Raw genomic sequence first — 11,001 nt, 5'->3', positions numbered from 1 at the left:
ATGGCGCTGCAGTCAGCTGGAAGAGTTCCAAACAAACTGTTACAGCAGATTCTACGACTGAGTCCGAGTACTATGTCGCGTCTGAAGCTACAAAGGAAGCGATATGGATGCGTCAATTCTTACATGGACTATGTGTAGTGCCTAGTTCGAATGACCCGATCACCATCTATTGCAACAATAGTGGTGCCATTTTCCAAGCTAAGGAGCCAAAGTCTAGCAACAAGTCTAGACATGTACAACGGAAAGCTCATCTAATCCGAGATTACGTGGAGCAAAAGGAAGTAGTGATAGAAAAGTTTGCTACAGATGATAATATAGCAGATCCTCTCACTAAACCATTACGACAAGATAAGCATGAAGGGCACGTTAATTCCATGGGAATTAAACGTGTTCCTAAGTTGTAGTACTCTGTTATGGATTAGATTCATTCCCTTATGTACTCTATACGACATCATCGTTTTGATATTTATATATTTTGTTTTTCATGTGGAATTGTACGACAATTTTGAACACCACAAAGTGAACTGAACAAACATTATATTTTTAGTCCTTAATTGCCCACATGAGCTGATAACTCTGGCAATTATTTTGTGACGTTGGTTGATGGTGGGTTCAACGAGCCATAAGTCAACCGGTTGACTGACCAATCACAGAGGCGATATATACGGATATTTCGTAGGACACAATTGTGACATCGACGTGGAGTCCTAAATGTTTTATAACATTCGGTGCCCGATCGTGGATAGGACCTCCATGGTGATGCTAAGAGTCGATTCTTTTGACTATCGACTGTCTCTTGAGACTAAGGCAGATTTTGGGTGACTTTGGTTTCTTTCTCACGGTCATCCGTAACAGGGGGCCAAGTAGATTTTTTCTCGGGTCATTTCATGCGTGGCTTAGATCGGAAGGAGTCGAGTTGAAGGAAATATTCAGCCTTTATCGGGTACTCGATATTTCTCAGGGCCACTCGAGGAGTCAGAATCGAAATGCATGGCCATGCTCGGATACGGATTCGTTTTATCAGTTAAGTTACTCTCTAGTCGGGGAAACCACTCAAGATACAGATCGATTGTAAAATACGACCTTTGCGGATCCGGATCTGCAAATTGTTTTACATTGAGTGGGAAAAATTTTTAAATGAATATGAGAATCGGTTATCGCACATACACTTGTACGGACAAGTGGGAGTTTGTTGGAGCTGTGTCCTCCAGTTAGTGCGGATAACGTCATTGCACATACACTTGTACGGACAAGTGGGAGCTTGTTGGGGTTGGTGTCCTTAACAGTTAGTGCAAGGACTTATAAATCTCTAAAAGGATCAATGGGCATACTTTTGGTATTATTATCAGTTGATCCACGTTTATCAATAACGGTTGGCTTGCTAGATAAGTTTGACGTTATTGTCATACAGATGGCGGTGATCAACTGGTCCCTAAAAGTCACACCTATAGGATACGTTTGAGAGATGTGACAAGTATGAAAATACGATCATGTTGATGCCAAATTTTGACTAACCAGTTAGTCCGAGTTATTTGACTAGTAATTAGTCAAAATGTGATGTTGAGATATTATATTTAATACGGATTAAATAAAATGGGCTAAGGCGAATTAAACAGTTAATTCGTAAATTGAATATAAACGATTTATATTCGATTAATGTATATTGAATAAATTAATTATACAATATTGTTTTTGTCGGACATGTATTAATACTTCAACTAATCCGTGTTATTAGTCGATGTATTAATAACCGATAACCGATGACAGTTTATAATAAAAACCCGTCATATACATTTTAGCATTTGACGAACCGGACCACGAGCTAAAATTAAGAGGAAGTGGAAGCCCACTTCCCCATAAGGGCTCTCGGTTTGGCCGAATTAGAAGAACAAAAAGGAGAGCCTTCTCCTTCTTGTTAACCTAATCATCATTAGTGAAATAAAATTAGGGTTTCAGTGCAATTTTCTCTGAAATTCCTAGATCTCACATCGACAAAACTCACAATAGCTTTCTCAATATTGCAAGTCAATTAGAAAGCATTTCTAGCACAAGGGCATAGTCTCAGACGGTCTTGGGTGCAACAATTAGGAGGAAATCTCTGTTGATTTCTGTTCTTTACGCCGCACTACAAAGGACCCGAGGTTGATTCATATTCTTTATCGTTTCATTGTTGTTTTTCGTTTATGACAATATTTCACATGTTAAATTTACGTTATAATCCTTAAATTTAAAGGGTCTTATACGGATATTACCCCACAACCCCAACCTTCTTAGGACTCAAAATTTAGTCTTCACTAAATATTTGACAATAATTCAACTTGATATTTAATTATTGCTCTTTAAACACTATTATTCATAATAATAAAGAAATAATTCCCAATAAGTCATAAAAATTCGAAAATTTCAAAATCATAATTTTGTATATTCTGGAAAATTCCAAACATTACAAAACTTTAATAAAATTTTCCCTTAGAATATTTTAAATTTATTTCACAAACAAATCGTATAATACATAACTTTATCCCATTAATTCCACATTAAACATAAAATTATGTAATAAATCAAAATTAAAATTTTAAATATTCTAAATGAGTTTCGAGAACCTGGAAAAGACAAATTTTTAGGTCCAAAAATCGAATTTATAATTATGACTATTTAAAGTTGCTATTTATTAATTTTACAATATAAAAATCAATAAACATCCAAATCAAACGAAATTTGACATGAAACTTTAGATCTGATGTTCATATCATATATACAACATTGGAAAAAAATTTCATGCCATAAAAATTCATTTTAGCTATTTTTGCTAAAATAGTCACTATTTATGTGATTTTTACATCTAAAAATCATAAATCATGCAAAATGAAACCATTTCATCTCAAAATTTACATAAAGTGTGTAAATATTGCATATGACAATATACTAAAATTTCATGGGCATTAACAAAGTCTAATCATTTTTAACCAAAATACCTCCATTTAATCAATTTTTATCACGTAAAAATCATAAAACATGCAATATAAAACCATTTTATACGAAATTTTACATACAATGTGTAAAATATGCATGTGAGGTCGTGTAAATATTTCAAGGCCAGAATCATAGTCTAACTAATTTTAGCATTTTAAGTGATATTTTATTCAATAAAATGTAATAAAAATACTAAAAATCATATTAAAGAGCAATAAAATACCATAAATTATAAAAATGACCTAAAATAAATTTAGGACCAGAATGTTATTCATGCAAAAACTTTTGTGGCTTTTATCATCATAAATCACAAAATACAAGTTCTATATGTTAACAATTTAACTCGGAAAAACTAAACTGATTATGCATGCAACAACTCTTGCTCTGATACCAATTGTAAGATTCATTAACCTTTATTAGACACATCTAATAACTTAATAAACTTAGTTTAGTCATAAACTAAATAGATCTTATGCATGCATAACAATAATATACAAAGTAATAAGAAATCGATTAATCTTACATTGAGGGCCGAAATGGTTATACTAATTGGTCTCCTACCAAATTAGTCTTCGTAAAATCCGAGTGCTCCAAGGATGAATTTAGACCTAATGGTAGGATCTACTCCTCGAGGAATTGTACCAAGATAATCACTCTTAATACCTATACTAATTTGTATACTAGAATTAGTATAAGGGCCCTTAAATAATATAACTAATATTATGATTTGCTATTTCTAGTAAGATAGAATAATATTAACGATTTTTGGAATAAATTATGCATAAAACAATTTTATGTGAGATCAAAAATTAGAGATAAAAGATGAGCATAAGACTTGTCCTCTTGAAAATGAGAACTACTTCTCATATAAAGGGGGGGGGGGCACGGTTTTCACATCACAAAAGGGAGCATGCTCATGCTTTTTATCTTACGCAAATGCTTTTGTCTTACCCAAAAGGTTTAGGGTAGGCCCTAGTAGGTATAGGTAATCATGGTGTTTAAAACAACAACCACTAAACCCCTTTTAAGACTATAAAACCGGTTTTCCCACTAAAATGGACTTCATATTATCTTTGTAATTTTGTCATTTGTAATATGCTATGACATGTGACATGTAACATGTCATTAGCAATATAAATGCATATTTAAATAATTAAATATCATTATATACTAAAAGATTACATTTAGACAAATTAACAAGTAATTCAAAATTACATGTATATAAAATGGGTCACATTAAGTCTAGCTAATATAATCTATAACATCTTGTAATTATAACTAACTAATTACTCTTATCTCAAATGTTTCACAAACATTAATTAATTTTAGTAATATAACAAATTAATTACTAAATTGAATCTTTTTTAATCACATTACAATAAGATAAATAATTCTCACTTATAAATAAATTTGTTCAATTTTAAAGAATTAATTAACTTGTAGCAACATACAATTAATTAATTAATCAATTAAGAGTGTTACCCTAGAGGTATGACCTTAAGGGATCAACTGATCACCACCGTCATACGACAGTAATGTCAAACTCTAGTCAGCCAATTATTACCGATTAATGTGGATTAGTTGACAATAAAATATTACTTTCCCTAATTCATTCTTATTATGAGATTTATATATGCGATCGCATTATTGTCGAGGACACATACTCAAACAGCCCTTGCTTAGCTTTTTCACGTTTCTTAGCCCCTGTAAATGATTATAAAGGTGAGAACCGCAACCAGTATCTAATACCCACGTTGTGGTGGAAGTAAAATTTACATCAATAACATAAATTTCAGAAGGAATTTTACCGAGTGGAATAACAAGTCCATCCCTAATATTTCCCAAATATATGCAGCAATTCCTCATCCAATGTCCCATGCCATGACAATAATGGCATTCATCATCAACTTTGGGTCCTTTGGTAGTCTCACTAGCCATCTTGTTTCCATTGTTGAATCTTCTACCTTTCTTCCCCTTCCTTTTGAACCATTTCCCTTTAGTTGCAAGAGCTTGCTTGCTAGGACTCCCACAAGTTTCGGCATTCCTTTCTTCTAAAGATAAGGATTCCATAGATTTAGTGAGATGCTCTTCCCGAGACACATTCACAAAAGATATAGTCATAGTAGGAGGTATGGAGGAAGTAATGAAGTTAAGGTTTTCGTCGGTACCGATCCCAAAATGAAGCTCTCTAGTTGTATCGAGGTTGTTTTTGGAGCAAATATCGTCAAATAAATTATGACAAAACTCAATGGTAATAGGTGTTGTTGCATTGGTAGGATCCATTGCGATATATAAACTACAAACATGGAGGTAAAGGAAATATTAACTTTTGTCATTTTAATCATACTTGCAAACGTTTTAAACAAGTTTTATACCATTTATATAGTGACCTCTATCCAACTATTATAAATGATTCCGAGATCCAAATTCATATTAACTCGGGCACGGTGAGCCGATTCATCCCTAATTAATATAACTCGGTGGATTAACTCTTTAATCGATTCCACTTCTAGAACTCTCTGTCGATAAAATTACTTTAATATTTATCTTTAGCCCGGAACACATGCGACTACGGTCACGAATACTTCCGTTGAGCTCAATCCAAATTTCAATGTAATAACATTTTACTACCCACTTACCCAACGTAACAATTTTAGCACCCCGGTGAGCTGAGCCTACTTCCTTATGAAATTGGGGTTCATGGTTCTACTATTTGGTAAGGCTAATTCTCAATTATTATTTAGTGAGAGGTCTTGTCAATTTATTATCTATCACGTTTTAAGTGTACTAAAGCAGTGAACTACGATAATTATAATTGACATGGTCGATAACTCGATAAAAAGTGATATGCATGTGTGGTTGTGGCGATGTGGCTATGCATGCAAACATATAAAGGAAATGCAAAGCAAAACGATAAAATCCTAGTATGGCCTTCCTAAAATAGTAAATCTAATAAACTATTTACAAATTCGGAAACCAACTCCTTTGGTCCCTTGAACTTCATTTGGCATGCACTCCAAGGCAACGCCGTCTTTGTCGGACCGCCTTCTCGAATGGCACCGTCTTCAAGGAACTCCGAAATAAATAAATTACATAGCTTTTCTACTTTATACATTATAAAATGAAAAACAAAGTAAAATAAAATAAAAGTGATACGAGATCACATTAATTACAACCGAATTGATATCCCCATTCATTTCAGGTAATATCAATTAAAAAACTAAGGCATTAATGTGCCAAATCGCCCTATTTAAACTAATGTCGTATATTCGGTCCGGTTTTATGGATAATTGTGACTATTTACTTATTAAAATCACATAATATTACATAAATCAAATCTATGTCCAAGTTAATTATCCTAACCAACTTAGGACTCAAAAATTTAGTCTTCACTAAATATTTGACAATAATTCAACTTGATATTTTATTATTGCTCTTCAAACACTATTATTCATAATAATAAGGAAATAATTCCAAATAAGTCATAAAAATTCGTAAAATTCAAAATCAAAATTTTGTATATTCTGGAAAATTGCCAACATTCCAAAATTTTAATAAAAAATTTGATCTTAGATTATATTAATTTATTTCACAAATAAATCGTATAAAACATAATTTTAACCCTTTAATTCCAAATTAAACATAAAATTATGCAATAAATCAAAATTAAAATTTTTAATATTTTAAATAAGTTTCTAGAACCTGAAAAAGATAAATTTGTATGTCCAAAAAATGAATTTATAATTATGACTATTTAAAGTTGCTATTTATCAATTTATATCACATAAAATTAATAACCATTTAAATTATACGAAATTTAACATGCAACTTTAGATCTGATGTTCATATCATATATACAACATTGAGAAAAGTTTTCATGCCATAAAACTATTTTAGCTATTTTTACAAAAATAGTAACTATTTATGTGATTTTTACATCTAAAAATCATAAATCATGCAAAATAAAACAATTTTATTTCAAAATTTACATACAGTGTTTAGATATTGCATGTGACAACATACTAAAATTTCATGGGCAGAGACGAAGTCTAACTAATTTTAGTGATTTAAGTGACATTTTATTCAATAAAATGTAATAAAAATACTAAAATCATATTAAAGAGCAATAAAATACCATAAATCATCAAAAATGAACTAAAATCAATTTAGGACCAGAATGTTTAACATGCAAAAATTTTGTGGCCTTTATCATCATAAATCACAAATTTCTAGTTTTATATGTTAACATATTAACTCGGAAAAACAAAACCGATTATGCATGCAACAACTCTTGCTCTGATACCAATTGTAAGATTCATTAATCTCTTATTATTCATTACTAATAACTTAATAAAAACTTAGTTTAGTCAATAACTAATCTAGATCTTATGCATGCAAAACAAATGAATAAAAGAGAAGAAATCTATTATTCTTACAATGATGGCCGAAATGGATATACTAATTGGACTCCTTCCAAATTACTCTTTTTAAGAAAAATCCAAATGCTTCAAGTGAAAAACCCTAGATCCAATGGTCGGGTCTACTCGTTAAGGGATTGTACCAAGGTAATCCTTCTTAAAACATAAACTAATTTTGTTACTAGAAATTAGTAAATGTTCCTTAAAAATAATGCTAATGATATTGTTTACTACTACTAGTAAAGATGAGATAATATTAGAGATTTTTGTGAGTTAATTTTCTAGTGTGTTCAACAACAAAAGCTAGAGAGAATAAGAATCATTATCAATATAATTTTATGAATGAATAATGAACTAAAGAGAGAAAAACTTCTCCTACTTTTGCATGGAGTGGCCGGGTAGACCAAGGGAAGGGTGCCCAATACTTTTGCAAGTTTTTATTCTCAAGATTTTTAGGCTTCCATGCCTACATTAGTAGGACATAATTGTGTTTTGTTAATTAAAGAAACAAGACACAACCAACCTCCCACACCCCTTAATTACACGGCACCCTTGAGATAAAATGTGTCCATTTTAAGTTTGTCAATTGTTAATTTGTGTAGTGTGACATATTGGACATTTTACTAGACATGTTGTTTAATAATGCATTTTTAACTTATTAAAAATCATTATATAAACAAAATAATTCACATACAAAAATTAACTAGTAATTCACAATTACAATTACTTAAAATGGGTCATTGAATTATAAATCACAACAACTTGTATTTATAATAAACCATTCATTCTTATTTTAATTGTTTCATAAACAATAAATAAACCTAAGTAATAAAACAATTTAATTACTCAGTACGAATCTTATTTAATCAAATTACAATAAGATACGTATTCTCACTCACAAAATCATTTGTTTAATTTTAAGGAATTAATTAACTTGTATCAGCATACAATTAATTAATTAATCAATTTAGAGGGTTACCCTAGAGGTATGACCTTAAGGGATCAACTGATCACCACCGTCATACGACAGTAATGTCAAACTCTAATCAGCCAACCATTACCGATTAATGTGGATCAGTTGACAAAAAATATTACTTTCCCTCATATATTCTTATCATGAGATTTAAACATGTGATCGCATTATTGTCGAGGGCATATACTCCAACAGGCCCATGTCCACACACACCCATCGTGAAGTCAATGACAGCCATTAGTGAAGGAATGGACCAAGTCCACAGATTTATCTGGAAACAAATGCAACATGGATTTGATATATGGAAAATAATGTAAGTTATTTTAACCCGGGCACAAATCACATGTCTAGAATGCATAGTTTGAGCTACCCCATCAAGCTAAGTACAAAGAGGCTGATGTGACTCGTATCTACGCACATTTAGTCCCCTAACCTTGCCTAAACGGAGTAAAACGGAGCTAAATTGATTGCATCCAATGACCAAGCATCGAGTAGGAGATCAAGGCTAAAGGTCGTAGCTCAATAAAGCAAGCTTTAGGGCAATGAAGGACAATCCCCATGACCCAAGAATCAATCCCCACAAGTTGTTGGGCAAGAATGACGAGAAGGGAGCCATTACAAGAGGAAATTGCTTGGAGCTAAACCAAGAGTTCCCTTTTTGGCTTTGAAACTATTATAGATGAAACGCTGTCGAAAAATTAGGTGGTCTAGGCTTTTGAATCACTCCAATAGGAGTCCGGATAAGGAAATAACGTCCGTTTTACAATCCGAACTCAAAAAGACAAGCTGAGACCCAGGACGCCCGACCTAAGCAGAGGTCGGCCGACCTAAGACCCAAGATGCCCGACCTGAGCAGAGGATGCCCGACGTAAGACCCAGGATTGTTTCTTCACAGCTCCAGGACGCCCGACCTGAGCAGAGGACTTGCAAGGAGTTAGTCATGTTTGGTGGGCCTAGCCTGCATTTAAGCCCATAACTAACTCTAAAGCTTACCTACTATATACACCCTTCTTGTAATTAGAAGAAAACTAAGCCCTTTTAGTGTACGTTAAAGCCTCTTTAGAGTAGATTAAGCTCTCATTAGGAGTAGATTAGAATAGATTAGTCTTTAATCATTTCACAAATTGCACTTTAATCTTTCCTTAATTATTTCTCAAACAATCTTAGATCTAGCCTTGTACTTGAAGAATTCTTGGGTTGGTATTGGAGAATTGACCACCCTCCACCATTAATCAAGGGATTTTTCTATTGTTCTTCCAGTTCCTTTGTTCAAATCAAGTTATTTACATTTGGATCTCTTAGGTATGTACTTGAAGACTAAGTGACAAGTCTCCATCTTTATTCAAGGATGCTCCTTTATTTATGTTCATCTTTACTTTCCAAGTTGGTAACCTTCTTAATCCCTCTTTATTTACTCGTTAATCTATTATTACCTTGCTTTATCATCATGTTCATTTGTGTTGTGATGTTTGACACCATTGCTAGCATATTAATCATGAAGTGTAGTGAGTAGTCTTCTAGCTACGATTTGTAGGGGGATTAGGGGAGTAATTATGGGATAGATCTATGCTTAATGAGTTCATATGAATAATGCTTGCTTATTGTACTTTCAACTTATGCACATGTTATGTTTGATGAAATGCTTGATTGATAACCTAGCATGATTCTCTTATCCTTTCAACAAGACTTGTAAGATATAAGCTAACTCAAGGCTTGTTATACCATGCATATAGTTGAATAGTGAGAACCAAGTCGATGTAGGTGTTGTAAAGTTGTGACCAACTTGGCTCCGAGACCTAAGTCTTCCTAGGAATTGTAAGACATAAACTAACTCGATTCCAACATAAATAATTGCTTGCATCTATGTGACTCATTTATGCTATCTTACCATGATTCCCCTATGATCCCATGACACCCTAGTGTCTTTTACCATTTTTTTACATCCTTTCCTTTGTTTCTTGTTTTAACTTTCATTGCTATTTATTGCTTTCATTAGTTTAGAACCATCAACTCAAATTAATTGTGACAAACCTAGTACAACTACAATTAGATTGAACAATTTAAATACCCCCGTCCTTTGGGTTCGACTCCGACTTACTTGCTATGCTAGTAGTTGGATACAAATGTGTTTGACGGCGGACAACGACTCGTCGCATCAGAGACGCAAATCCCACAACAAAATTGAGAATTTTAATTCAAACCACTGACAAAATTTCTGGAGAGGCAATACTCACGTGAGGAGCAGCATCAGTATAGTCATCGCCATCAAGTCAATACCTTATCTTCAACGTTGTCGCAACATCCTTTTCGTGGCCAATTTAGAATTCACGATTCAAATCAGATAAGAGCTTTAAATCCAATCAAAGCAGTTTCATATACATAAAACTTCAATAATCCATGAATCAGCAACTGAAAGAAACAAACTTCACATAAATCAAGTGGAATTAGAGGTCAGGCATGTCGAAGTAAGTATCAAAAATAATATTTATAAAACCAAACTACTACTAGAAAGTGGTAGTAAGGGTCGATCCGCAGGGAGGTAGGGTGATAATAGTTGTTATTAATTCTAGTCTAAGGGTAACAGTTGTGGGAGTTTTGATATGTATTAAATCTAAATCTAGAAATATAAACTAAATA

The sequence above is a fragment of the Silene latifolia genome, chromosome 9 (genome assembly GCF_048544455.1).
Source record: "Silene latifolia isolate original U9 population chromosome 9, ASM4854445v1, whole genome shotgun sequence".
Taxonomy (NCBI): Eukaryota; Viridiplantae; Streptophyta; class Magnoliopsida; order Caryophyllales; family Caryophyllaceae; genus Silene; species Silene latifolia.
The sequence above is the reverse complement of the archived record's forward strand: the minus strand, read 5'-3'. Positions refer to the sequence as shown.